General features: G+C 45.4%; 1 protein-coding gene across 11 annotated transcripts in view; it reads left to right on the forward strand.

The window, feature by feature from the left end:
• The window catches only part of ARVCF (ARVCF delta catenin family member), a 1,509,311-nt gene that overhangs the window by 1,287,015 nt on the left and 197,298 nt on the right, over positions 1–24,998 (forward strand). The window contains exon 1 of one of the 11 annotated variants that reach the window (XM_063964737.1): positions 20,859–21,195. The exons of the other annotated variants lie outside the window; for them this stretch is intronic. The gene's annotated coding sequence lies outside the window, so the exon portion shown is untranslated. Of the gene's footprint in view, positions 1–20,858; positions 21,196–24,998 lie in introns of those variants that run through there. 11 annotated transcript variants of the gene reach the window in all.

Consider the following 24,998-nt stretch of genomic DNA (forward strand, 5'->3'; position numbering starts at 1 on the left):
CACTCTTTTAACTCCGGTTATATTTGCACTGTATAATATATATAAGCAGAACAAGAAATGGATGATAGAACAACTTATTGTTATTCCAACTGCTATTGTCTAAAATTATAAGTATACACAACTAGAGAATAAAGGGGGTCATTCAGAGTTGATCGTAGCTGTGCTAAATTTAGCACAGCTACGATCATCTTCCCTGACATAAGGGGGTCGCCCAGCAGAGGGCTAGTCCGCCCGCATGTTAGTCCCCCCCCCCCCCCCCTCTGCACAACTACAAAAGCATCGCACAGCGGTGATGCTTTTGTACTTGCTGACTAACTTCCGGCCAGTGCAGCTCCTGCGGCTGGCCGGGAGTTGATCATCGCTGCCCCTGGTCGCAGCAACTGCGTGTGACGTCACGCAGCCGCTGCGGCCCGCCCCCCCCCTGCATGGTGGCCGGACCGCACCTCATAATGGCGGCCGAACGCCACCGTGCCGCCCCCTCCCGCCCAGCGTCCGCCTCTGCCTGTCAATTAAGCAGAGACGATCGCTAGGGAATGCACTCCGGCGCATGCACAGTTCTGCCCCGATCGCAGCGAGCGATCGGGTCGGAATGACCCCGAAAGTCTTATGTGTAAACTGACCTTTTCAGCTATATTTGCCTTGTTTTCCATAAATGGATGACAAAACAATATTAGAAAGAAACCTTTGTTTTGCAAGTAAACAAACAGAAAAAAATTGAGGTTTCTCAATTTTTAGGATCCTCTCAGCTGGTGGGCAGACTACCACACACCTGTTGGTTGTTCTGAGAGACCTAATCTTTTCTTCATCATAAGTCTCCAATAATGTTATACACATGCCCGCATTAATGACAAATGAGCCTTGTATATAATTATTTGTAAGGGAAGACGTTCTGAGGTGCCTTCATTTTGGTAACTCCTCTCAAAAGTGGCCTTTGAGTAGTGTCATATCCATTGAAGTTGAGGTTATGGGGGTCATTCCGAGTTGTTTGCTAGCTGTTTTCGGTCGCAGCGCAGCGTTTAGCTAAAAAAGCGGCCCTACTGCGCATGCGCGGCGTACTTTCACAAAAGCCGAAGTTTCACACAAGGTCTAACGACGCTTTTCAGTCGCACTACTGGCCGCAGAGTGATTGACAGGAAGTGGGTGTTTCTGGGAGGTAACTGACCGATTTTGGGGAGTGTGTGGAAAAACGCAGGCGTGACAGATACAAACGCAGGCGTGCCTGGGGAAACGCAGGCGTGGCTGGCCGAACGCAGGGCGTGTTCGTGACGTCAAAAAAGGAACTAAACAGTCTGAAGTGATCGCAAACTAGGAGTAGGTCTGGAGCTGCTCAGAAAATGCACAATCTTTTTTTCTCTAACGTCCTAAGTGGATGCTGGGGACTCCGTAAGGACCATGGGGAATAGCGGCTCCGCAGGAGACTGGGCACATCTAAAGAAAGCTTTAGGACTATCTGGTGTGCACTGGCTCCTCCCCCCATGACCCTCCTCCAAGCCTCAGTTAGATCTCTGTGCCCGAACGAGAAGGGTGCACACTAGGGGCTCTCCTGAGCTTCTTAGTGAAAGTTTTAGTTTAGGTTTTTTATTTTCAGTGAGACCTGCTGGCAACAGGCTCACTGCATCGAGGGACTAAGGGGAGAAGAAGCGAACTCACCTGCGTGCAGAGTGGATTGGGCTTCTTAGGCTACTGGACATTAGCTCCAGAGGGACGATCACAGGCCCAGCCATGGATGGGTCCCAGAGCCGCGCCGCCGGCCCCCTTACAGAGCCAGAAGACAGAAGAGGTCCGGAAAATCGGCGGCAGAAGACATCCTGTCTTCACCAAGGTAGCGCACAGCACTGCAGCTGTGCGCCATTGCTCCTCAGCACACTTCACACTTTGGTCACTGAGGGTGCAGGGCGCTAGGGGGGGGCGCCCTGAGCAGCAATAAAAACACCTTGGCTGGCGAAAATACATCACATATAGCCCCCAGGGCTATATGGATGAATTTTAACCCCTGCCAGAATCCATAAAAAAGCAGGAGAAAAGTCCGCGAAAAAGGGGCGGAGCCTATCTCCTCAGCACACTGGCGCCATTTTCCCTCACAGCTCAGTTGGAGGGAAGCTCCCCTGGCTCTCCCCTGCAGTCACTACACTACAGAAAGGGTTAAAAAAGAGAGGGGGGCACTAATTAGGCGCAGTATTAACAATACAGCAGCTATAAGGGGAAAAACACTTATATAAGGTTATCCCTGTATATATATATATAGCGCTTTGGTGTGTGCTGGCAAACTCTCCCTCTGTCTCCCCAAAGGGCTCGTGGGGTCCTGTCCTCTATCAGAGCATTCCCTGTGTGTGTGCTGTATGTCGGTACGTTTGTGTCGACATGTATGAGGAGAAAAATGATGTGGAGACGGAGCAGATTGCCTGTAATAGTGATGTCACCCCCTAGGGGGTCGACACCTGAGTGGATGAACTGTTGGAAGGAATTACGTGACAGTGTCAGCTCTGTATAAAAGACAGTGGTTGACATGAGACAGCCGGCTACTCAGCTTGTGCCTGTCCAGACGTCTCATAGGCCGTCAGGGGCTCTAAAGCGCCCGTTACCTCAGATGGCAGATATAGACGCCGACACGGATACTGACTCCAGTGTCGACGGTGAAGAGACAAATGTGACTTCCAGTAGGGCCACACGTTACATGATTGAGGCAATGAAAAATGTTTTACACATTTCTGATAATACGAGTACCACCAAAAAGGGGTATTATGTTCGGTGAGGAAAAACTACCTGTAGTTTTCCTGAATCTGAGAAATTAAATGAGGTGTGTGATGATGCGTGGTTTTCCCCCGATAACAACTGATAATTTCTAAAATGTTATTGGCATTATATCCTTTCCCGCCAGAGGTTAGGGTGCGTTGGGAAACACCCCCTAGGGTGGATAAAGCGCTCACACGCTTGTAAGGGCTCTACCCTCTCCTGAGATGGCCGCCCTTAAGGATCCTGCTCATAGAAAGCAGGAGGGTATGCTAAAATGTATTTACACACATACTGGTGTTATACTGCGACCAGCAATCGCCTCAGCCTGGATGTGCAGTGCTGGGTTGGCGTGGTCGGATTCCCTGACTGAAAATATTGATACCCTAGATAGGGACAGTATATTTTTGCCTATAGAGCATTTAAAAGATGCATTTCTATATATGCGTGATGCACAGCGGAATATTTGCCGACTGGCATCAAGTCTAAGTGCGTTGTCCATTTCTACCAGTAGAGGGTTATGGACACGTCAGTGGTCAGGTGATGCGTATTCCAAACGGCATTTGGAAGTATTGCCTTAATAAGGGGAGGAGTTATTTGGGGTCGGTCTTTCAGACCTGGTGGCCACGGCAACAGCTGGGACATCCACGTTTGTACCCCAGGTCGCCTCTCAACATGAGAAGACGCCGTATTATCAGGCGCAGTCTTTTCGTGGACAAGCGGGCAAAATGTTCCTCATTTCTGCCCCGTGACAGAGGGAGAGAAAAAAGGCTGCAGAAATCAGCCAGTTCCCAGGAACAGAAACCCTCTCCCGCCTCTGCCAAGCCCTCAGTATGACGCTGGGGCTTTACAAGCAGAATCAGGCACGGTGGGGGGCCCGTCTCAATGAATTTCAGCGCGCAGTGGGCTCACTCGCAAGTAGACCCCTGGATCCTTCAGGTGATATCTCAGGGGTACAAATTAGAATTCGAGACGTCTCCCCCTCGCCGTTTTCCTAAAGTCGGCTTTACCGATGTCTCCTGACAGGGAGACAGTTTTGGAAGCCATTCACAAGCTGTATTCCCAGCAGGTGATAATCAAGGTACCCCTCCTGCAACAGGGAACGGGGTATTATTCCACACTGTTGTGGTACCGAAGCCGGACGGCTCGGTGAGACCGATTCTAAATCTAAAATCTTTGAACACTTACATACAGAGGTTCAAATTCAAGATTGAGTCACTCAGAGCAGTGATTGCGAACCTGGAAGAAGGGGACTACATGATGTCTCGGGACATCAAGGATGCTTACCTTCATGTCAAAATTTACCCTTCTCACCAAGGGTACCTCAGGTTTATGGTACAGAACTGTCACTATCAGTTCAGACGCTGCCGTATGGATGGTCCACGGCACCCCGGGTCTTTACCAAGGTAATGGCCGAAATGATGATATTCCTTCGAAGGAAGGGAATTTTAGTTATCCCTTACTTGGACGATTCCCTGATAAGGGTAAGATCCAGGGAACAGTTGGAGGTCGGTGTAGCACTATCTCAGGTAGTGTTGCGGCAGCACGATTGGATTCTCAATATTCCAAAATCGCAGCTGGTTCCGACGACTTGTCTTCTGTTCCTAGGGATGATCCTGGACACAGTCCAGAAAAAGATGTTTCTCCCGGAGGGGAAAGACGGAGTTATCTGAGCTAGTCAGGAACCTCCTAAAACCGAGCCAAGTCTCAGTGCATCAATGCACAAGGGTTCTGGGTAAAATGGTGGCTTCCTACGAAGCAATCCCATTCGGCAGATTCCACGCAAGAACTTTCCAGTGGGACCTGCTGGACAAATGGTCCGGGTCGCATCTTCAGATGCATCAGCGGATAACCCTGTCACCAAGGACAAGGGTGTCCCTCCTGTGGTGGTTGCAGAGTGCTCATCTTCTAGAGGGCCGCAGATTCGGCATTCAGGACTGGGTCCTGGTGACCACGGATGCCAGCCTGCGAGGCTGGGGAGCAGTCACACAGGGAAGGAATATCCAGGGCTTATGGTCAAGCCTGGAGACATCACTTCACATAAATATCCTGAAGCTAAGGGCCATTTACAATGCTCTAAGCTTAGCAAGACCTCTGCTTCAAGGTCAGCCGGTGTTGATCCAGTCGGACAACATCACGGCAGTCACCCACGTAAACAGACAGGGTGGCACAAGAAGCAGGAGGGCAATGGCAGAAGCTGCAAGGATTCTTCGCTGGGCGGAAAATCATGTGATAGCACTGTCAGCAGTATTCATTCCGGGAGTGGACAACTGGGAAGCAGACTTCCTCAGCACGACCTCCACCCGGGAGAGTGGGGACTTCACCCAGAAGTCTTCCACATGATTATAAACCGTTGGGAAAAACTCGACAGGTATTGCGCCAGGTCAAGGGACCCTCAGGCAATAGCTGTAGACGCTCTGGTAACACCGTGGGTGTACCAGTCAGTGTATGTGTTCCCTCCTCTGCCTCTCATACCCAAGGTACTGAGATTGATAAGATGGAGAGGAGTAAGCACTATATTCGTGGCTCCGGATTGGCCAAGAAGGACTTGGTAACCGGAACTTCAAGAGATGCTCACGGAGGATCCTTGGCCTCTACCTCTAAGAAGGGACCTGCTCCAACAAGGACCCTGTCTGTTCCAAGACTAACCGCGGCTGCGTTTGACGGCATGGCGGTTGAACGCCGGATCCTGAAGGAAAAAAGGCATTCCGGATGAAGTCATCCCTATCCTGATCAAAGCCAGGAAGGATGTAACCGCAAAACATTATCACCGCATTTGGCGAAAATATGTTGCGTGGTGCGAGGCCAGTAAGGCCCGACGGAGGAAATTCAACTGGGTCGATTCCTACATTTCCTGCAAACAGGAGTGTCTATGGGCCTGAAATTGGGGTCCATTAAGGTTCAAATTTCGGCCCTGTCAATTTTCTTCCAAAAAGAACTAGCTTCAGTCCCTGAAGTTCAGACGTTTGTAAAAGGGGTACTGCATATACAGCCTCCTTTTGTGCCTCCAGTGGCACTTTGGGATCTCAATGTAGTTTTTTGGGTTCCAAAAGTCACATTGGTTTGAACCACTTAAATCTGTGGAATTAAAATATCTCACATGGAAAGTGGTCATGCTGTTGGCCCTGGCCTGGGCCAGGCGCGTGTCAGAATTGGCGGCTTTATCCTGTAAAAGCCTTTATCTGATTTTCCATTCGGACAGGGCGGAATTGAGGACTCGTCCTCCGTTTCTCCCTAAGGTGGTTTCAGCGTTTCACCTGAACCAACCTATTGTGGTGCCTGCGGCTACTAGGGACTTGGAGGACTCCAAGTTGCTAAACGTTGTCAGGGCCCTGAAAATATGTTTCCAGGACGGCTGGAGTCAGAAAATCTGACTCGCTGTTTATCCTGTATGCACCCAACAAGCTGGGTGCTCCTGCTTCTAAGCAGACTATTGCTCGTTGGATTTGTAGTACAATTCAGCTTGCACATTCTGTGGCAGGCCTGCCACAGCCAAAAATCTGTAAATGCCCACTCCACAAGGAAGGTGGGCTCATCTTGGGCGGCTGCCCGAGGGGTCTCGGCTTTACAACTTTGCCGAGCAGCTACTTGGTCAGGAGCAAATACGTTTGTAAAATTCTACAAAATTGATACCCTGGCTGAGGAGGACCTGGAGTTCTCTCAATTGGTGCTGCAGAGTCATCCGCACTCTCCCGCCTGTTTGGGAGCTTTGGTATAATCCCCATGGTCCTGACGGAGTCCCCAGCATCCACTTAGGACGTTAGAGAAAATAAGAATTTACTTACCGATAATTCTATTTCTCGTAGTCCGTAGTGGATGCTGGGCGCCCATCCCAAGTGCGGATTGTCTGCAATACTGGTACATAGTTATTGTTACCAAAAAATCGGGTTATTGCTGTAGTGAGCCATCTTTTCTAGAGGCTCCTCTGTTATCATGCTGTTAACTGGGTTCAGATCACAAGTTGTACAGTGTGATTGGTGTGGCTGGTATGAGTCTTACCCGGGATTCAAAATCCTTCCTTATTGTGTACGCTCGTCCGGGCACAGTATCCTAACTGAGGCTTGGAGGAGGGTCATGGGGTGAGGAGCCAGTGCACACCAGATAGTCCTAAAGCTTTCTTTAGATGTGCCCAGTCTCCTGCGGAGCCGCTATTCCCCATGGTCCTTACGGAGTCCCCAGCATCCACTACGGACTACGAGAAATAGAATTATCGGTAAGTAAATTCTTATTTTTGTAGCCGCTGTGCGATCCTTTCGTTCGCACTTCTGCTAAGATACACTCCCAGAGGGCGGCGGCTTAGCATTTGCACTGCTGCTAAAAGCAGCTAGCGAGCGAACAACTCGGAATGAGGCCTATATCAGTTTGTGAGTTAAATTGCCCTTCAAGCTAATTGGAGGGGTGTAGTACGGTATGCCGGCGCTCGGGCTCCCGGCGACCAGCATACCGGTGCCGGGAGCCCGACCGCCGGCATACCAACAGCGTGGCAAGCACTAAGGAACCCCTTGCGGGCTTGCTGCGCTCGCCACGCTGCGGGCACGGTGGCGCGCTACGCGCACCACACTATTTTATTCTCCCTCCAAGGGGGTCGTGGACCCCCACGAGGGAGAATAGCTGTCGGTATGCCGGGTGTCGGGATTCCGGCGCCGGTATAATGTGCGCCGGGATCCCGACATTCGGCATACTGAAGACCACCCTAATTGGAGGGTATAGGAGGTAAACTTCCTGATCACCAGTCTCTGTAGTATTTTGCCAATGCACGTGCAGATGACCAGCTTGCAGCGTGCATGATAGCTTGACACGGCAAGACCTTGAAGCAGCTTTAGAATCAGTGTCACCCAGTAAAGAGAGGCCTTTAAATTGAGAAATATCAATACCAGACACTATAATGTGACAACATATCCTGGAGGGTTTAGCTGTACAGAAAGGTTTTCTAAACTTATAAATAATGGCTGTATATTGTAAGAAGTGGGGTAAGAGCAAGGTAAGTAGGTAAACAGGAGACAATGTAATGGTTTGGTTCTTTATCATCTTTACTTTTTCTAATTCTACTAAGAATTCTACATAAGAGATGTTTTGGTATGATCCTTGAGAATAATTTGGTACACTTTTGGAGTTGAGAAATGGTTTTGAGAAAACTAATAGGGTAAGCTCAACTCCTCTTATTTGCAAATGCTAAAGCTAAGAGGGAAGTCTGTCTTAGAGATAGATAATAAGGAAATCAAGGTACTCAGAGAGGAAAGGGAATCTGCAAGTTTGATAATATTTCAAGCAGAACAGAAAAATACAGTCTCACTTGCAGCGCCTCAGAAAGTTTTCTTTATTTATTTAATATTTCAAGCAGGTTTATTGCTTTTAGAATTATGGGGGTCATTCCGAGTTGTTCGCTCGTTGCCGATTTTCGCAACGGAGCGATTAAGGCAAAAATGCGCATGCGCATGGTACGCAGTGCACATGCGCTAAGTATTTTAGCACAAAACTTAGTAGATTTACTCACGTCCGAACGAAGAATTTTCATCGTTGAAGTGATCGGAGTGTGATTGACAGGAAGTGGGTGTTTCTGGGCGTAAACTGGCCGTTTTCTGGGAGTGTGCGGAAAAACGCAGGCGTGTCAGGGAAAAACGCGGGAGTGTCTGGAGAAACAGGGGAGTGGCTGGCCGAATGCTGGGCGTGTGTGTGACGTCAAACCAGGAACGAAACGGCCTGAGCTGATCGCAATCTGTGAGTAGGTCTGGAGCTACTCAGAAACTGCTAAGAAATTTCTAATCGCAATTCTGCGAATCTTTCGTTTGCTATTCTGCTAAGCTAAGATACACTCCCAGAGGGCGGCGGCCTAGCGTGTGCAATGCTGCTAAAATCTGCTAGCGAGCGAACAACTCAGAATCACCCCCAATGTTCCTTTCTATGATCCCCTGCAAAATGTCCAAATCTGCCATGCAAAGGAACATTAAAAGATTTTCTCTATTCTGTTATGTAGGACATAGCTGTCATATAGTCCAGAGCAGATCTAGAGCCTTGTGTGTCTAGAGAGGTTAAAGAGATTCAACAGTTATTTACCAGCTCTCTGTTCTAAGGTACTTTTAGAAAGGCTATTTTCTTCCGTGACAATTCTCCTTGTATGGATCTTTGTTGGGAGAAGTTATCCCAGTGGAGACACATCTGATGTTATCGTTAAAATCAGTAGAGGGTCTAATGCGGGCCTGTAATTTGGAAATTTGCAGAGAATTCCAATTTGATATCTCCCATATGACATCAGAAGATAGGTATGCTTGACTAGCAGTGACAGGTTTTTAAGAAAACCTGAGGAGAGCTAGTGAGTTCCTGCATAGGAGAGAAAACGTGTAAGAGAGATCTACCTTTGTCCCGGTTAGTGCCGCTAAATCATTGAGAGAAATTGTTGGCTTTGGCAAGAAAGTCAGAGCCAAACTCTCTATTTCTCCCCATTTCTTTGGAGGAAGCAGGTTCCATTATTCAAAGCATGTACTGGAAAGAAGGGGTGCTTTATCAGGATTCAGCATTAGGGATCTTGCCTGTAGAGGCCACTGCTCTGTTGACTGCCCTATTATGGCAGTTTATGATAAAGGCCAATTCTATTATGAAAGATACTGTTAAGTCCCTGTGGTATATGATTTTAGCAAATTCTTTATGTATACAGGTTGAGTATCCCATATCCAAATATTCGGAAATACGGAATATTCGGAAATACGGAATTTTTGGAGTGAGAGTGAGATTGTGAAACCTTTGTTTCTCATACGTCCTAGAGGATGCTGGGGACTCCGTAAGGACCATGGGGTATAGACGGGATCCGCAGGAGACATGGGTACACTATAAGACTTTGAATGGGTGTGAACTGGCTCCTCCCTCTATGCCCCTCCTCCAGACCTCAGTTAGACTTTGTGCCCAGTAGAGACTAGGGGAGCTCTACAGAGTTTCTCTAAAAGACTTTGTTAGGTTTTTTATTTTCAGGCAGACCTGCTGGCTACAGGCTGCCTGCAGCGTGGAAGTGAGGGGGAGAGAAGCAGGACCTACTTGATCTAGTTCAAGGGCTCTGCTTCTTAGGCTACTGGACACCATTAGCTCCAGAGGGTTCGATCACTTGGTTCGCCTAGCTGCTTGTTCCCGGAGCCGCGCCGTCAACCCCCTCACAGAAGCCAGAAGAAAGAAGCCAGGTGAGTATAAGAGTAGACTTCAGTGATGGCAGAAGACTTCAGTAACGGAGGTAACATGCAGCGGTCACGCTGCGCTCCATGCTCCCACACACCAACGGCACTCACAGGGTGCAGGGCGCTGGGGGGGTGCGCCCTGGGCAGCAAGTTACTGTAAGTTGTTACCGCTGGCATATGTTAATTTTATGTGCCTGGGCACTGTTTACGATACCCCCGCCAGATACCGCAACGGCTGCGCTGCGCGCCATTGCTCCCACACGCCAGCGGTCATTACAAGGGTGCAGGGCGCTAGGGGGGAGCGCCCTGGGCAGCTATATAGGTGTATATATACCTTTGAGGCACCTATACAGTATGTGACACTGTATAGGCACCTCCGATTGCATAATTAAGGCTATATTGTTAGAGCGCTGAAGCGCGCCGAGAAGGGGCAGGGCTTAGCCCTCACTTCGGGATACAGCGCCATTTTCTATATGTCCCCGCCAAAAACAGTGCAGTTATGGGGGGGCGCGGTGTTCATTGCTATATAGTGTAAGTTATAGCACTATTTTAGACATATGGGCATGTACTCTGTATATTATGCGTATGTATGTGTGTATATATATATATATATATATATATATATATATATATATATATATATATCGGTGTGCTCCCTGTCAGTTATCCAATATAGCTTTAGTCGACATGTGTCGTCAGGAGTGAGTGCTCTGTCATAGATGGGGATCACTGTCGGCATCGCCGACGCCTATTTCAGCGGTCGGTAGTTGTGTACTTGTCAACAGTAATTACTGTAGGGGAGACACAGTTAGTATGTGGCTGACTCTGTCGGCACCAGCTGTTTTTACTGGGTGTAAATTAACATGCAGTAACTAGCTTAGACCTGTATATATGTTTATATGTGTGTGTGTGTGTGTGTGTGTGTGTGTGTGTGTGTGTGTGTGTGTGTATATGTGTGTGTATATATATATATATATATATATATATATATATATATATATATATATATATATATATAGTGCGGTTGCCATGGGCCTGTAGCCCGAGCACAGACATGGTAGTATAAGGGGGGGAGTGTTATTAAATGTATTTCTGTATACTTCCCTCGGTCCCCTCAGAGTTGCATGACTGTTATTTTGCCTGCTTACTACTCCCTGCTGTCGACGAATACTTGTTTCTGTCGACCATACTGTTTCCTAGTAGATCCACAACTGGGGCATTCAGTACATGGTCATACACATTCAGAACACATTAATGTCACTTGGGACCCGATGGTTCCGGATTATCCACTTATATGTATGTTATATATATACACAACCCGGTATGGCGGCACTCAGAAATCAGTCACGTCTCAAGGCAGAAGTACAACGTTTCGGAGAACGGAGTGTGAATAAAGTTCTCCGAAACGTTGTACTTCTGCCTTGAGACGTGACTGATATCTGAGTGCCGCCATACCGGGTTGTATATTGTGGGCCTCACTTGGGTTCCTTGGAGGGCACCGGAGCAGATGTATTCTTTAATGGGAGTGCTGCCCTAATTGTGGACGTGTATGCATATGTATATATATATATATGTATATATGTATGTATATATATATATCTATATATATCTATATATATATATATCTATATATATATATATATATATATATATATATATATATATATATATATGATGTGTGTATTGCTTTATGTATATTCATATTATGATTTATAATGAATGCTGAAGTAACAGTATTCCTTCTCATGTGCTGGTCGCTCTGTTGATAAAGCTCTAGGTCGGCCGTGACGAGTTGGTCTCAGATCATCTCAAGGAGTCTGAATGGTTATTCTTTTCCCACTGCGGATAGAATACTGCGAAGGTCAGCTCCTGGTCGACACAGGCCCTGTCTCAAAGGATCGTATACAGGAAGCTAAGTGATATTTTATTTCTATGCTTTGATGTTATTTGCATTACATGCGCATGGGGGAGTGTTTATATTCGGATAGGCATCCGATAGATTTACCCTAAAAGGAGAGGGGATGTTACTTAGGTGGGTTCTTCTCTATAACATTGCGGCAGACTGCCGTGCATATACAGGAGGTGGCCGGGGGACTCCGAGAGATACTGGAGTTTTTCCCTGGGATGGTGTACCGCTGTTTGGGGATGCCTCAGTTCAGTCAATCTCGGCGGATACTGCTGGTAAATCTAACTTCGTGAGATAGATTCTGACGCATTCTTTTGTGGGATGCAGTCGCTTTAACTGGTTCGATACCGTTCTTTTTTCCTTTTCTGTGCAGACAATGGAAGGTGAAAAGGTAGGTGTTCTGCAGCCATGTTAGGTTCGCAGAAGCGGATGGTGTTTTCTGTTTCTACCACATCCACCACATGGTGCTGAGTCTATCTGACTGGACCCCACTCCGGTGGGGACTCATCTACTACTTTTCAGTTAGTCCGGGAATAGACCAGGACCTGTGAGTTACTTGTAGAATCCAAAGGGGGACATTCTGGAGTTACAGATGTCCCCCTCACTGATTTTCTAATAGATCTTGCCGTTTCCCCTCTGGAAGGGGAGGTAGTACGCGACGCCATACCAGAGGTGCGTCAGGTTCAAGGCATTGTCCTGTTGTCCCCTGTTAAAAAAAAAACAAAAAAAAAAAACTTAGAGGTTTAAATGCGTTGTTTTCCGCATTCAGATTACCTGGCTGGAGATCCAGGATTGTATTTGCCATTTCACCGGAGTGATGGCAGTATGATGGTTTTCTTTCAATAATAGGAGCCATTGTTATTCTGTACTGAGACGCTCTCCTGATTAAGGCGAGGTCAAGAAACAAGTGGTGCAAAGCGTTGTTTCTCTCTGACTGTTCTTCAACACAGGGAATGGCTGTTGTTCCCAACGACGCAGATGTCGGGGGTGGGTATCAGAGTAGATACTGAACGGTTGAGGTTCTGTGTTTTTCCTGTGGAAAGAGGTCTGAGGATCCGGAGTCGGATCAGTTTTGCAGTGACAATCCATCACTATGTTCCGTTATGAAGCGGATGGGTGCGGCCTAAGAGGCCTTTTCGGTGAGCAGGTCAAATGCCAGAGTGTTTTCAAGGGACCAGTTGGAAATGTGGTCTGGGTCTCACCTGCACATGTACCGGAATGTGATCCTAATGGCCAGGACATCGCTCCTGTGGGGTCTGCTCGGTTCTCACCTTCTAGAGGGACGAAGGTTCGGGATCCAAGATTTGATCCTGGTGTTCATGCATGCAGATCTCCGAGGCTGGGGATTAGTCCTTGCAAGGGACGTATTTCCGGAGGAAAAGGTCACGCTGGGAAGCTTGTCTGTACTATGCTTTCTTGAATTAAGAGCTATTTTCGACGAACCTATTATTCGTGGTCTGCCCATGTTACTTCTGTCGGACGACTTGACAGCAGTGGCGTAAGTAAGCCGCTAAGGCGGAGCAAAGCGGAAATGATAGAAGATGCAAAAGTTTGCAGCTGGGTGGAAAGACTAGTAAACGCTATATTAGCGGTCTTCACTCCGGAGGTAAACGACGGAGAATTAGATTTCCTCTGCAGACGCAATCTCCTTCCGGGAGAAATACAGTCGTCGTCGAGAAGTTTTCACAGAAGTGACAAGTCTTTGAGGAGTACCTCAAATGGACATGTTGGCGTCTCGCCTCAACGAGAGGCCTCAAGGATATTGTTCCAGGTCAAGGGACACTCAAGCTATGGCAGTGGACGCCCTCGTGAACACCTTGGGTGTTTTCAGTCGATGTGTTTCCTCCGTTTTCACCTTTTCTGAAGGTGATAACCGTAAGACGAACAAAGGTTGAGGAGATCCTCATTGTTCCGGTCTAGCCAAGGAGTGCTTGGTTTACAGGTTTTCATGATTACTCATGGATGATTTCTGGACGCTTCTTCTACGTGAGGAACTGTTACAAAGATCCGGGAGTGTTTCAAGACTTACAGTGGCGGCATTTGACGGTGTGGTGGTTGAATGCCATATCCTAGCCAGAAAGGGTATTCCCAGTGAAGTCGTTTCCACACTTCTTCAGGCTAGAAAAGAAGTAATGGCAAAGCCTTACCACCGTAGTTCGCGTAAAGATGTGTCTTGGTGTGAATCCAAGAAGGCTCCTACGGAAGATTTTCAGCTGGGTCGTTCTTCTCCAGGCCTAAAGTTAGGCTCCATTTCAGTGCAGTTTTGGCCTTATAAATTTTCTCAGAAAAAAAAAAAGAATTGGCCACCTTTCTGGAAGTTCGGACTTTCGTGAAAGCAGTACTGCACATCCGACCTCCGTTTGTGCCCCCATTGGCACCATGGGGCCTTGACGTGGTTTTGCGTTTTCTTGTGTCACACTGTTTGGAACCTTTATGAAAGGTTGTGTTAAAATTTCTCTCTGGAAGAGTGGTCATGCTACTGGCTTTGGCGTCCGCAAGGCGTGTGTCGGAAGTAGCGGCTTTGTCTCACAAGAGCCCCTGTTGGATCTTCCATGTGGATAGAGCGAAATTGAGAACTCTGATAATAGTTCTGCAAAGAAGGTGGTTCTGTGTTTCGCAGAAACCAGCCTATTGTGATGCCTGTGGTTACTTAAGCATTGGCTGATTCAAAGGCTCTCGATGTCGTCGGGGCTTTGACTATTTTTGTCGCCACGTTGGCTCAGGTTGGGGAAACAGAGGCTTTGTTTGTCCGGTATGCTCCCAACATGATTGGGGCACCTGCGTCTATGCAGTCTGTTTTACGCTGGATCTGTGATACGATTCGGTGTACTCGTTCTACGGCTGGATTGCCGTTACCGTTGTTGGTGGAGACCCATTCTGCTAGGAAGATGGGCTCTTCTTGGGCGGATGCCCGAGGAGTCTCGGCGGTTCAACTTTGCAGAGCGGCGACTTGGTCGGGTTCAAACTGTTTTGCTAAACTCTACGAATTTGATACCCTGGCTGCTGAAGACCTCATGTTTGCTCAATCGGTGCTGCAGAGTCGTCCGCACTCTCCCGCCCGGTCTGGAGCTTTGGTATAAACCCCATGGTCCTTACGGAGTCCCCAGCATCCTCTAGGACGTATGAGAAAATAGGATTTTAATACCTACCAGTAAATACTTTTCTTAGTCCGTAGAGGATGCTGGGCGCCCGTCCCAGTGCGTACTGTGTCTGCAGTTCTTGGTTATGGTTATACTCTTGTGGTGTTTCTTTCTGTCAGGCTGTTGCTGACGTGGTGCTTGTCATGGCAGGCGGTGTTTCATTATTGGTTGTGTTGACACACTGGTTGTGTTGCATATTCTCTCAGCATGTGGCTGTGTATTTTTCATGCCGTTGTTCGTGGTTTGAGCTGGTATGACACTCACTGTGTTTAAACAATAAATTCTTTCCTCAAAATGTCCGTCTCCCTGGGCACAGTTTTCTAACTGAGGCCTGGAAGAGGGGCATAGAGGGAGGAGCCAGTTCACACCCATTCAAAGTCTTAAAGTGCCCTTGTCTCCTGCGGATCCCGTCTATACCCCATGGTCCTTACGGAGTCCCCAGCATTCTTTACGGACTAAGATAAAAGGATTTACCGGTAGGTATTAAAAAACTATTTTTCTGATGGCTCAATGTACACGAACTTTGTTTAATACGCAAAGTTATTAAAAGTATTGTATTAAATGACCTTCAGGCTGTGTGTATATGAAACATAAATGAATTGTGTGAATGTACACACACTTTGTATAATGCATAAAGTAATTAAAAATATTAGCTAGAATTACCTGCTGTGTGTGTATAAAGTGTATATGAAACATAAATGCATTCTCTGCTTAGACTTTGGGTCCCATCACCATGATATCTCATTATGGTATGCAACTATTCCGAAATACGGAAAAATCTGATATCCACAATACCTATGCTCCCAAGCATTTTGGATAAGGGATGCTCAACCTGTACCACTCTCTAGACTCCATATGGTTGGAGAAATGTGGTGACTACTATTGTTCCAATAGGTAAAATATAAGGTGTTTGAGATGTAAAATAACATGACCGGACACTGGAATAAAAGCATTTTCCAATAAAATTGTAACCTACTGTTGTATAGATGTATAGAAATGGGAAGGAAAGCATTCTGGAGATATATTTTAATGCATAATCCATTCTGGTTTAGTAAAAAGAAAATGCCATGCAAACTCTCCACACGGAATCTCATGAGTTTTGAAAAGATGTTTTGCACTCTTACATTTAATACTGCGCTGAATGACAAATGTTAATTTTTATTTTATGTATTCATTTATTTTTGATATGGATGTTATGACTTATCAGCTATGCAAAAATGGGTTTTCCATCTCTAATTTGTTCTAGTCAGAGAACGGTTTGTAATATATCATTCAGACGGGACTGCTTATCAAACGGTTTACTGTATATGCCTTTGATGAGAAATTAAATTAATGGCAAGTTGACAACAACTTGTATTGTCTTTAGCCATTTTGTCTGTGGTAAGCTCTCTTTACTAAAGCCTAGCTCTGGAAGTACAATGGACAAAGGGGCTTCATACAGTATGTTCACTTTGAACTCTAGGCTTCAGCACCACAAAGGACCTGTGAAACATTTAACAAGACATTACTCCTGTCAGACACTCTTGTCCAACCAGGTCTACAGTACGTGTGAGAGACTAGAATAGCCCAGATACTTTGGTTCTAGTTTTGATACGCCTGCTCTAGTGAGCGATGATGCTATTCTAAAGTTTGTAAAATAGTTAACTGCTTGTCCCACAATGCAGTCGCCCTGCTGATAACTTTTAGAAGGGCGTGAGAAAAAGTGTATCCAGGGAGCATACAGATTATCCTTCCTGTCTGCCAGGACATATAGCAGAGGACCTGCTGCAACTGTACTTTTTATAGTTTTTCTCAGAGTTTTATTTAAGAAATCAACAGTTTATCACACAGTAATGCATTAAGAGCAGCATCAAAAACTTGGAGAAGAGAATTGGCATATTAAGCAGGCCCATGAGAATCCTCAGTGCAATATAATATTATTTTATAAGTGTAGACCTGAATGCCTGTTTAGAATTTTCATGCACCTCAGATTGTGAATACAAAGCCCAGTGTGAGGATGGAGTATAGGTTAGGCAGAAGTGTCCTGGCAGCTAGAGCCACCGCTGTGATCTGGAATTAGGATTCCCTTTCAGAAGTGTTGAATTTATTAGGAAGGGAAAGTTTTAGAGACATTGGCCAGCAGTCACATTATCTGTTATTCAGAAATGGGTTTTTAATGCTTTTGTCGACTACAGGCAATATCAGGGAACTTTGCATATACGCCTCAGCTGACTTCCCTGTGAGGATTTGTTTATTTATTTTAGTGGCAAAATCAGTCTTGAACATGTGTCTATGGGTGTGTACACACGGTGAGATATTTTCTTTTGATTTTGACTATATAGTCAAAATCGAAAGAAAAGTTAGTGCAGATTGCAAGGTGAAAGTCACCTTGCGATCCCGATGCGCGGTCCCGCCAGGTCGGCATCGCAAGAAAAGATAGACTGTGCAGGCAAGTCAATGCTTGCTAGATCGTTGTACTATCTAGTTCATCTCACATGTCAATGACATCTCACATAAGTCAAAATCTCACATAAGCCAAAATCGTAAGCACATAGTCCATATCTCAAGAAAAGTTAGTAAAAATCGGTGGTGCTAGGCTCCGGGAAGTTCAGGGGAAATCGCAAGTGAAAATCGGGCATAGCAAGGATCTCACCGTGTGTACACACCCTACCTCAGAAAATGGTTTATTATGATCAGAGTCCATTTTTACTTCAGAGTCTGAGGGATTATTATTTCCTCCTCACTACTACTGTACTACATGAGGAGAAGGATGATGATGTTAGAAACATAGAAACATAGAATTTGTCGGCAGATAAGAACCACTTGGCCCATCTAGTCTGCCCCTTTTTTTTTTTTTATATTATTTTTATCTCTAAACTTATTTGATCCTTATTTCTTTGTAAGGATATCCTTATGTCTATCCCATGCATGTTTAAATTGCTCTACTGTCTTAGCCTCTACCACCTCTGATGGGAGGCTATTCCACTTGTCCACTACACTTTCTGTGAAATAATGTTTCCGCAAATTTCCCCTGAACCTCCCCCCCTCCAGTCTCAGTGCATGTCCTCGTGTCCTATTGCTTCTCTTCATTTGGAGAATGTTTCCCTCCTGGACTTTGTTAAAACCCTTCATATATTTGAAAGTTTCTATCATTCCCCCCCTTTCCCTTCTCTGCTCCAAACTATACATATTGAGATTTCTCAGTCTTTCTGGGTATGTTTTGTGATGTAGGCCATGCACCATTTTAGTTGCCCTCCTTTGTACAGTTTCTAATGTATTAATATCCTTTTGCAGATATGGCCTCCAGAACTGAATACAGTATTCTAGATTCGGCCGTACCAATGACCTATACAGTGGCATTATTACTTCTTTCTTTCTGCTGCTGATTCCTCTCCCAATGCAGCCAAGCATCTGACTAGCCTTCCTCATTGCCTTGTTACATTGCTTACCTGCCTTTAAGTCATCTGAAATAGTGACTCCTAGATCCCTTTCCTCCTCATTAGTTTCCAGTATAGTGCCATTAATACTGTATTTAGCTTTAGGATTTTTGAGACCCAAGTGCATGATTTTGCATTTTTTGGCATTAAACTGTAATTGCCAGACTCTTGACCATTCCTCTAGTCTACCTAGATCCTCAATCATTTGTTTTACCCCACCTGATGATGATAACGCAGTGACAAACCTGTGTATGTGTGGGGGTTTTTTTTTTTTTTTTGTATATTCATGCTTGATACAGGGAGAGGTGAAATTTGCAGTATATCTGTGACCGAAACCTCTATCATCGGTCTCTGACAGAAAGATCCTCGGTGCCCAATGTGACTTTAAAGACACAGCTATCCCAACTCCTTCCTCAAACTCTGCATCTACCACAGAGGAGGGACTTCAGGATTAAGCAATATGGGAAAGACCAGCAATGGGTTTGTTATGAGAGTACCCTTTAATCATATTTCGGGTCTCCACTTGCTGCCAGCTCCGGGCAGAGGTATATTGCCAGCTACGGGCAGTACTGTTCTGTCAGCTTCAGACAGGTTAGGTTTGCCTACTATGGGCAGTTTCAGGGAGTGAATAGATTGGCCTGAACAGGCGTCCCTGTGAGAAATCCATATTATTTGTATTTATTTAGTCATATTTGATAGCAACAAACTTACCATAGATTCGCTCAGAGTTGTACCTCAGAATATGAATTGGCCATCAGGTATTATTTCTGAAGGATTTCTCATTCCCTCTGATAAATACTGTGTCTCAGATGAGGGAGTAGTGGACACTGATATAACCTTTACCAAGGTTTTTATGTCCATTTTTGCAATTTATGAGGGAAGAACAGTGTGTCAGCCAGAGAGACTGAGGGGTATATTCAATTGCGGAATTCGACCGTTTTTGGATTCGACACAATTCGACAGGCGAAACCCTCCCGCCGGGACCCGAATTTGACATATTCAATAAATAACGGATTCTACAGTCCCGCTGTCGAAAAACGAAACAATTGACAAATAGTGGGCGGCCTGGATTCGACTTCATGGACGGCACAAAAGTGTTCAATAAATCCTGAAAAAAAAATGCGTGGGGTCCCCCCTCCTAAGCATAACCAGCCTCGGTCCTGGTTGTAAAAATACGGGGGGGGGAAATTACAGGGGTTCCCCCGTATTTTTACAACCAGCACCGGGGTCTACTAGTCAGAGAGATAATGCCACAGCCAGGGGACACTTTTATATAGGTCCCTGCGGCCGTGGCATTAAATCCCCAACTAGTGGCATTAAATCCCCAACTAGTCACCCCTGGCCGGGGTACCCTGGAGGAGTGGGGACCCCTTAAATCAAGGGCCCCCCCCTCCAGCCACCCAAGGGCCAGGGGTGAAGCCCAAGGCTGTCCCCCCATCCAAGGGCGGCGGATGGGGGGCTGATAGCCTTTTGTGACAAAAAAAGAATATTGTTTTTTGTAGCAGAACTACAAGTCCCAGCAAGCCTCCCCCGCAAGCTGGTACTTGGAGAACCACAAGTACCAGCATGCAGGGGGGAAACGGGCCCGCTGGTACTTGTGGTTCTACTACAAAAAAATACCCAAATAAAAACAATACACACACACACCGTGATAGTACAACTTTATTACATACATGCACACCAACATACATACATACTTACCTATGTTAACACGAAGAGTCGGTCCCCTTCTCCACGTAGAATCCACGGGGTACCTGTAAATAAAATTATACTCACAACAACCCAGTGTAGATTGGTCCTCTTCTGTTTGTAATCCACGGTAGACCGCGAGGTTATGTGGGGTCACTCTTGTGGTCTGCCGCTGACCGCAAAGTTCCCACCATTGGATACAATGGACCGCCTATGCGCTACATTGTATCTCGAGTGCGCCGCCTGACTGACAGTTCAGGCGCGCACAGCCAATCAGGAGAGTGCCATGACGTGGCGCTCCCTGATTGCCTGAAGGGACCCTCTTTGACAGCAGTCACGGGGGATCCTGCCAGTCGGGGAAAGGGGTCCCATGTGGAAACTGGTGGAAAAAATACGGGAGACCCCTACGTCTTTTGTCCCCCGTATTTTTTGCACCAGGACCAGGCGCAGAGCCCGGTTCTGGTTGTTAAAATATGGGGGAACCTCTGTCAATTTCCCCCCCATATTTTTACACCCAGGACTGGCTCAAAGAGGCCGAGGCTAGTTATGCTTAGGAGGGGGGATCCACACATTTTTTTCCCCAGGAATTTTTACAATTTCAACACCCCTTCCAACTGAAAAACATGCACTGATCTCTCCATATTATTGTAGTTAGTATATATAAAAAAAATTCTTTTAAAAAATCGATTAAATAATACTTGTGGCTCCTAAATAGACAAACCAAGTAGATAATCCCTACTAATATAAATATATATGCTAATAGCAATCAAAAAAGCACCAAAAAATAAATGTTTTTCAAATTTTTTTATTAGATCACAACAGAAAAATGAGGCGGAATGAAATTGACGAAATGACTGTCGAAAAGCACTGTTGTCGAATCGACATTCTTCAATTGAATATACTTTTGTCGAAAAGCCGCATTTTAACATTGCAGACATGTCGAATTGAAAAAATGTCGAATTGCAAAAAGTCGAAAATGAAACGGCAGGTTTTTTGTCGAAAAGTACTGTATTGAATTGTCGAATCAAATTCGACAGGTTTTTTGTGTCGAAAATGGACAGTTTTTTTTTTACAATTTCGGCAATTCGAACGCAATTGAATATACCCCTGAGACTGCATCCTCATCCTTCAGCGCTGAAGAAAAATCTGATTCGGTAAGTGTTAGCCCCGCCCAGCTGCCAGTATGCAGGTGACCTGTGCACAACCTAGCCTGCTGGGCAAATGCAACTTCACTGTTAGTGTCGGCAGGTTAGTGATTTAAAGATTTCACTTCTCTGCCTTCCAGCGGAAAATCAGGATGCTTACTACATAACCCACCTGCTGTTGCTAGGTGGCAATTCTCCCGACGAACAAATATTGTTTTCATCTTTAGTCCTATGCCTTAGTATACAAATTCAGTGATTTTATATCTCCAGTTGTTGTTGTTGTCTGACGTTTGCTGAGGTCCAAAGTACTGCTCTGGTAAAGTCTAGGAGCTACCAGAGCCTGCACTGCTGCTGCCTGGGGCATTCACATGCTTGCCTGGAATAATCATAGAATTTCTATGCAGGGACTACTCTGGAAACCTGGTCAATATGTTTCAATGACCGTAGATTGGATAGTTGTAAGGCAGATCTTGATGAGCAGTGGACTGTGCACATTGAGGGACACTGTAAAGGTAATGTCTGTGGGTTATTTGTGTTGTAATCACTGCTACTAAAACTTTATTACACACGGCTTGGCTGTGAGAAAGTGCCCTCTGCCAGGGATGTTTAGTCATGTCTTATCAACTTTTATAACCTGAATTAGCAAGTGCATCAAAATAGCAGTGATTACAAACTAACAGCCCCATGGACTGCTTGCTCTACTGCATAGGCTGGATTTTCTTACTGTACTACAGCTACAAACTTTTTGTCTTAACTGTTATGTGTAGTTTATATAGTGGCAGTAATGCCTATAGCACATTACAGGGGGGAAGTGCATCATGTAAGAGAGTGTTAAACCTCAATGAGAGGAAATTGTTCCCTTCCATAAACAGTTTATTGGTATATAGGGTTACATGTAGGTTCATTAGGGAAAATGTACATTGCCATTTTGTAAAGTGTAGGCAGGGGATCGTTCAGTGCATCATGTCTAGATTGCAACATTACTGATGAGGGGAACCTTTGGGTGTAGCATTAAAAGTTGACAGGTTCTTAATGTTGACACCTGAATGTCGACATGGACTTTAGATCGACAAGCAATATGCCACATTCAGAAATGTTGACATATTTAAAATGTGGACATGTTCATAATGGTGACATGTCGATACCAGAATATTGACATTTAATTTTTTGCATAATTTAACCTAACCCTATCCTTAAAGATAACACAAAAGTGTACATTATAGTCTTCACATATTAAATATAAACATTTTCCTTGTCAGCCTTTCTATGTTGACATTCATCCTGTCATCCTTTAGGCTGTCAACCTTCAGCTATGTCTTAAAAGTTTTGGTGTTTTCATGCCTGGCAAGTGGGAGAACATTCATTTGTGTAGGAAGCAGTGAACTAAATAGGTCCAAACAGGAGGGAGTAGAGTTAGAACAAGGTCCCTAGAGTAAGCCGCTGAGAGAGTTGTGTAAGAAGTAGCATGGGCAGAGCGGTCAGTGGTGCCTACGGTGATGAGGGAGCCCATAGCAGGCCGACGACCCGCCAGTGTGAGTAGCAGAGGTAGTGTGGATAGGCCGGGGTGGGAGGCTTGGATCTCCCCCCTTCTCCTCCACTTTAATGGGTTAATTAAATAAGACGGTGTGAAACAACTGGATTTTATTTATTTTTATTAACAGTTTTAAGAAAAAAGTAATCTATGGTGGCAGTGGTCCAGACAGTGCTCCTATACGGAGTTTCTACCTTTGCTGTGCCACACATAGAGGGGTTGGAGACCACCAAGTGAATTGGGTGATCAAAGATATGTCGTGTACCTTCAGCTGTGTAAGCTCTAAGAACTCACAGGAGTACTCCAGTGTCTAACATGCTTTATTCAAACTGTATTCTTGGCTAATACCCTGCACACATTCTTCCATTTTGTTGTATTGTACTTTGTCCTCTAGGGGCAGTGTTTCACTGGAGTCTACAGATAATGGGCTTTTATTTAATAGCCTGTGAAGTATAGGTACGACATGATTCCAGAAAGCTAGGCCGTATTTTTTAAACTGCAATCATTTTAAAGGCAAAGCCAACTTGGTTTTGCCTTTTAAATTGTTGGCGCTTTAAAAAATACCGGCTACCTTGCCGGAATTTCACCCCTGTCTTCGTCTAGCAGGCTATTATATAATGCTTGATATGTAAATTGAGCTTTATAGAATCAGCATCGTAGTTGGTGTAGTGGTTAGCATTGCTGCCTCAGAGCACCAAGGCCCTGGTTAGATTCTCACCAATGCCCTATCTATGTGAAGTTTGTATGTGTTTGCTCTCTCCGGATGCTCTGGTTTCCTACCGCAATTCAGAATATACAGGTATGTAACAGGCTCCTGACAAAAATTACCCCTATTGCATATGTGTGTTCATGTGATAGGGAATATTGGACCTAATTCAACTCTGATCACTGAGACAGAAATTGTGATTTCCTCAGAACAATTCCGGTTGACCCATGCATACACAGGATATACACGGCTGAAGACGCAGCGGCACCATGTTTTTAATCGCAGCTGACGTCAGATGCACACCCCGAAACAGCCATGACACGCCTATGTCTTCCAAACTACTCCCCACAAACGCCATGTAACCCCACAAATGATCACTTACTGGCAGTTGTTATGTGATCGCACTTTGCTGGCCTGCAATCACATTGCAAATGCATTTTGGCCATTCGCATACGCCCAATGCAGTCGCAGCGCAAGCGATGTCATCCGATAATCGGCTGATTTGCGAATTTGCAATTTTGCAACTGAACTGAAAAAGGCTCATAGATTGTAAGCTCAACTGGGGCAGGGATGGATGGGAATGATAGAAATATTCTCTATAAAGTGATTAATATTATGCGTATGTGCACGAGGTACTACCCACAATTTGTTTTTCTGTTGTGGGGAGCGGGTGGGCTTTTGGGGGGCCCGAAGTATATTTTTGCACCTGGGTCACGAGTTCTGCCACTGAAAAGTACATATATGTACCAGAGTATGTGACATGTAGGATAAATGTAATGTCTTCCACACAGATAAATGACTAGAGTTTTGAGAAGAGCAGGAGCATGCATGTAATAGATAATCTCCGCTGCAATATTTTTGATGAATTGTTGGAAAAATGGTAAACCAGACACAAGCTTAGTTGTCAATGCAGGACGTAATTATGGCATGTATTAGTGTTTCAGTTGTTGAGTGATAATGCTAAAGGTTTGCTTAGCCATGTTTCAGTGGAAAAAGCAGCATGAATGTGAAAAGTGAAAGAGTAATGAATCAAGTATGACACCAAGTTAATGAGCCTGGGAAACTGCTCAGTGGAGAAGCTGCTGGCAGTGACTGCTGACAGTACTTTAGGCCCAGGGTTAGGGAGAAAGATTAAGACCTCTGTTTTCATCAGGCATCAAAGGCATCTATTTAGGCAATTTTGATAGGCTCTCAGTGGTGGTTGTTTGTACCTCAGGTGTAATTGTTACTGACAAATTAAGCTGTGTGTTATGAACATAACTGTAGTGGCCAATTGCAAATGATTAAATCAGGAAGCCTACAGTCTGGATTTAAATGGCTAGTAGGGGGAAGATTTATCAAAGCGTGGAGTGAGATGAAGTATTAACCAATCAGCATCTGTTTATTTTCAAACGCATCTCGAAAAATACAGAAGCTGATTGGTACTTTCTTTCTCCAAGCTTTTATCAATCTCTCCGAAAGGGTCTCTTATTGACTTGAACACTAGTTAGTATTTCTACTGCCGTTTGTGCATGGAGCTAAACATTTACAGTATATTGGCCAGAAATTGTTATGTCAGGTGATGTGTACAGGGCG

Source organism: Pseudophryne corroboree, chromosome 1 (genome assembly GCF_028390025.1).
Source record: "Pseudophryne corroboree isolate aPseCor3 chromosome 1, aPseCor3.hap2, whole genome shotgun sequence".
NCBI classification, from domain to species: Eukaryota; Metazoa; Chordata; class Amphibia; order Anura; family Myobatrachidae; genus Pseudophryne; species Pseudophryne corroboree.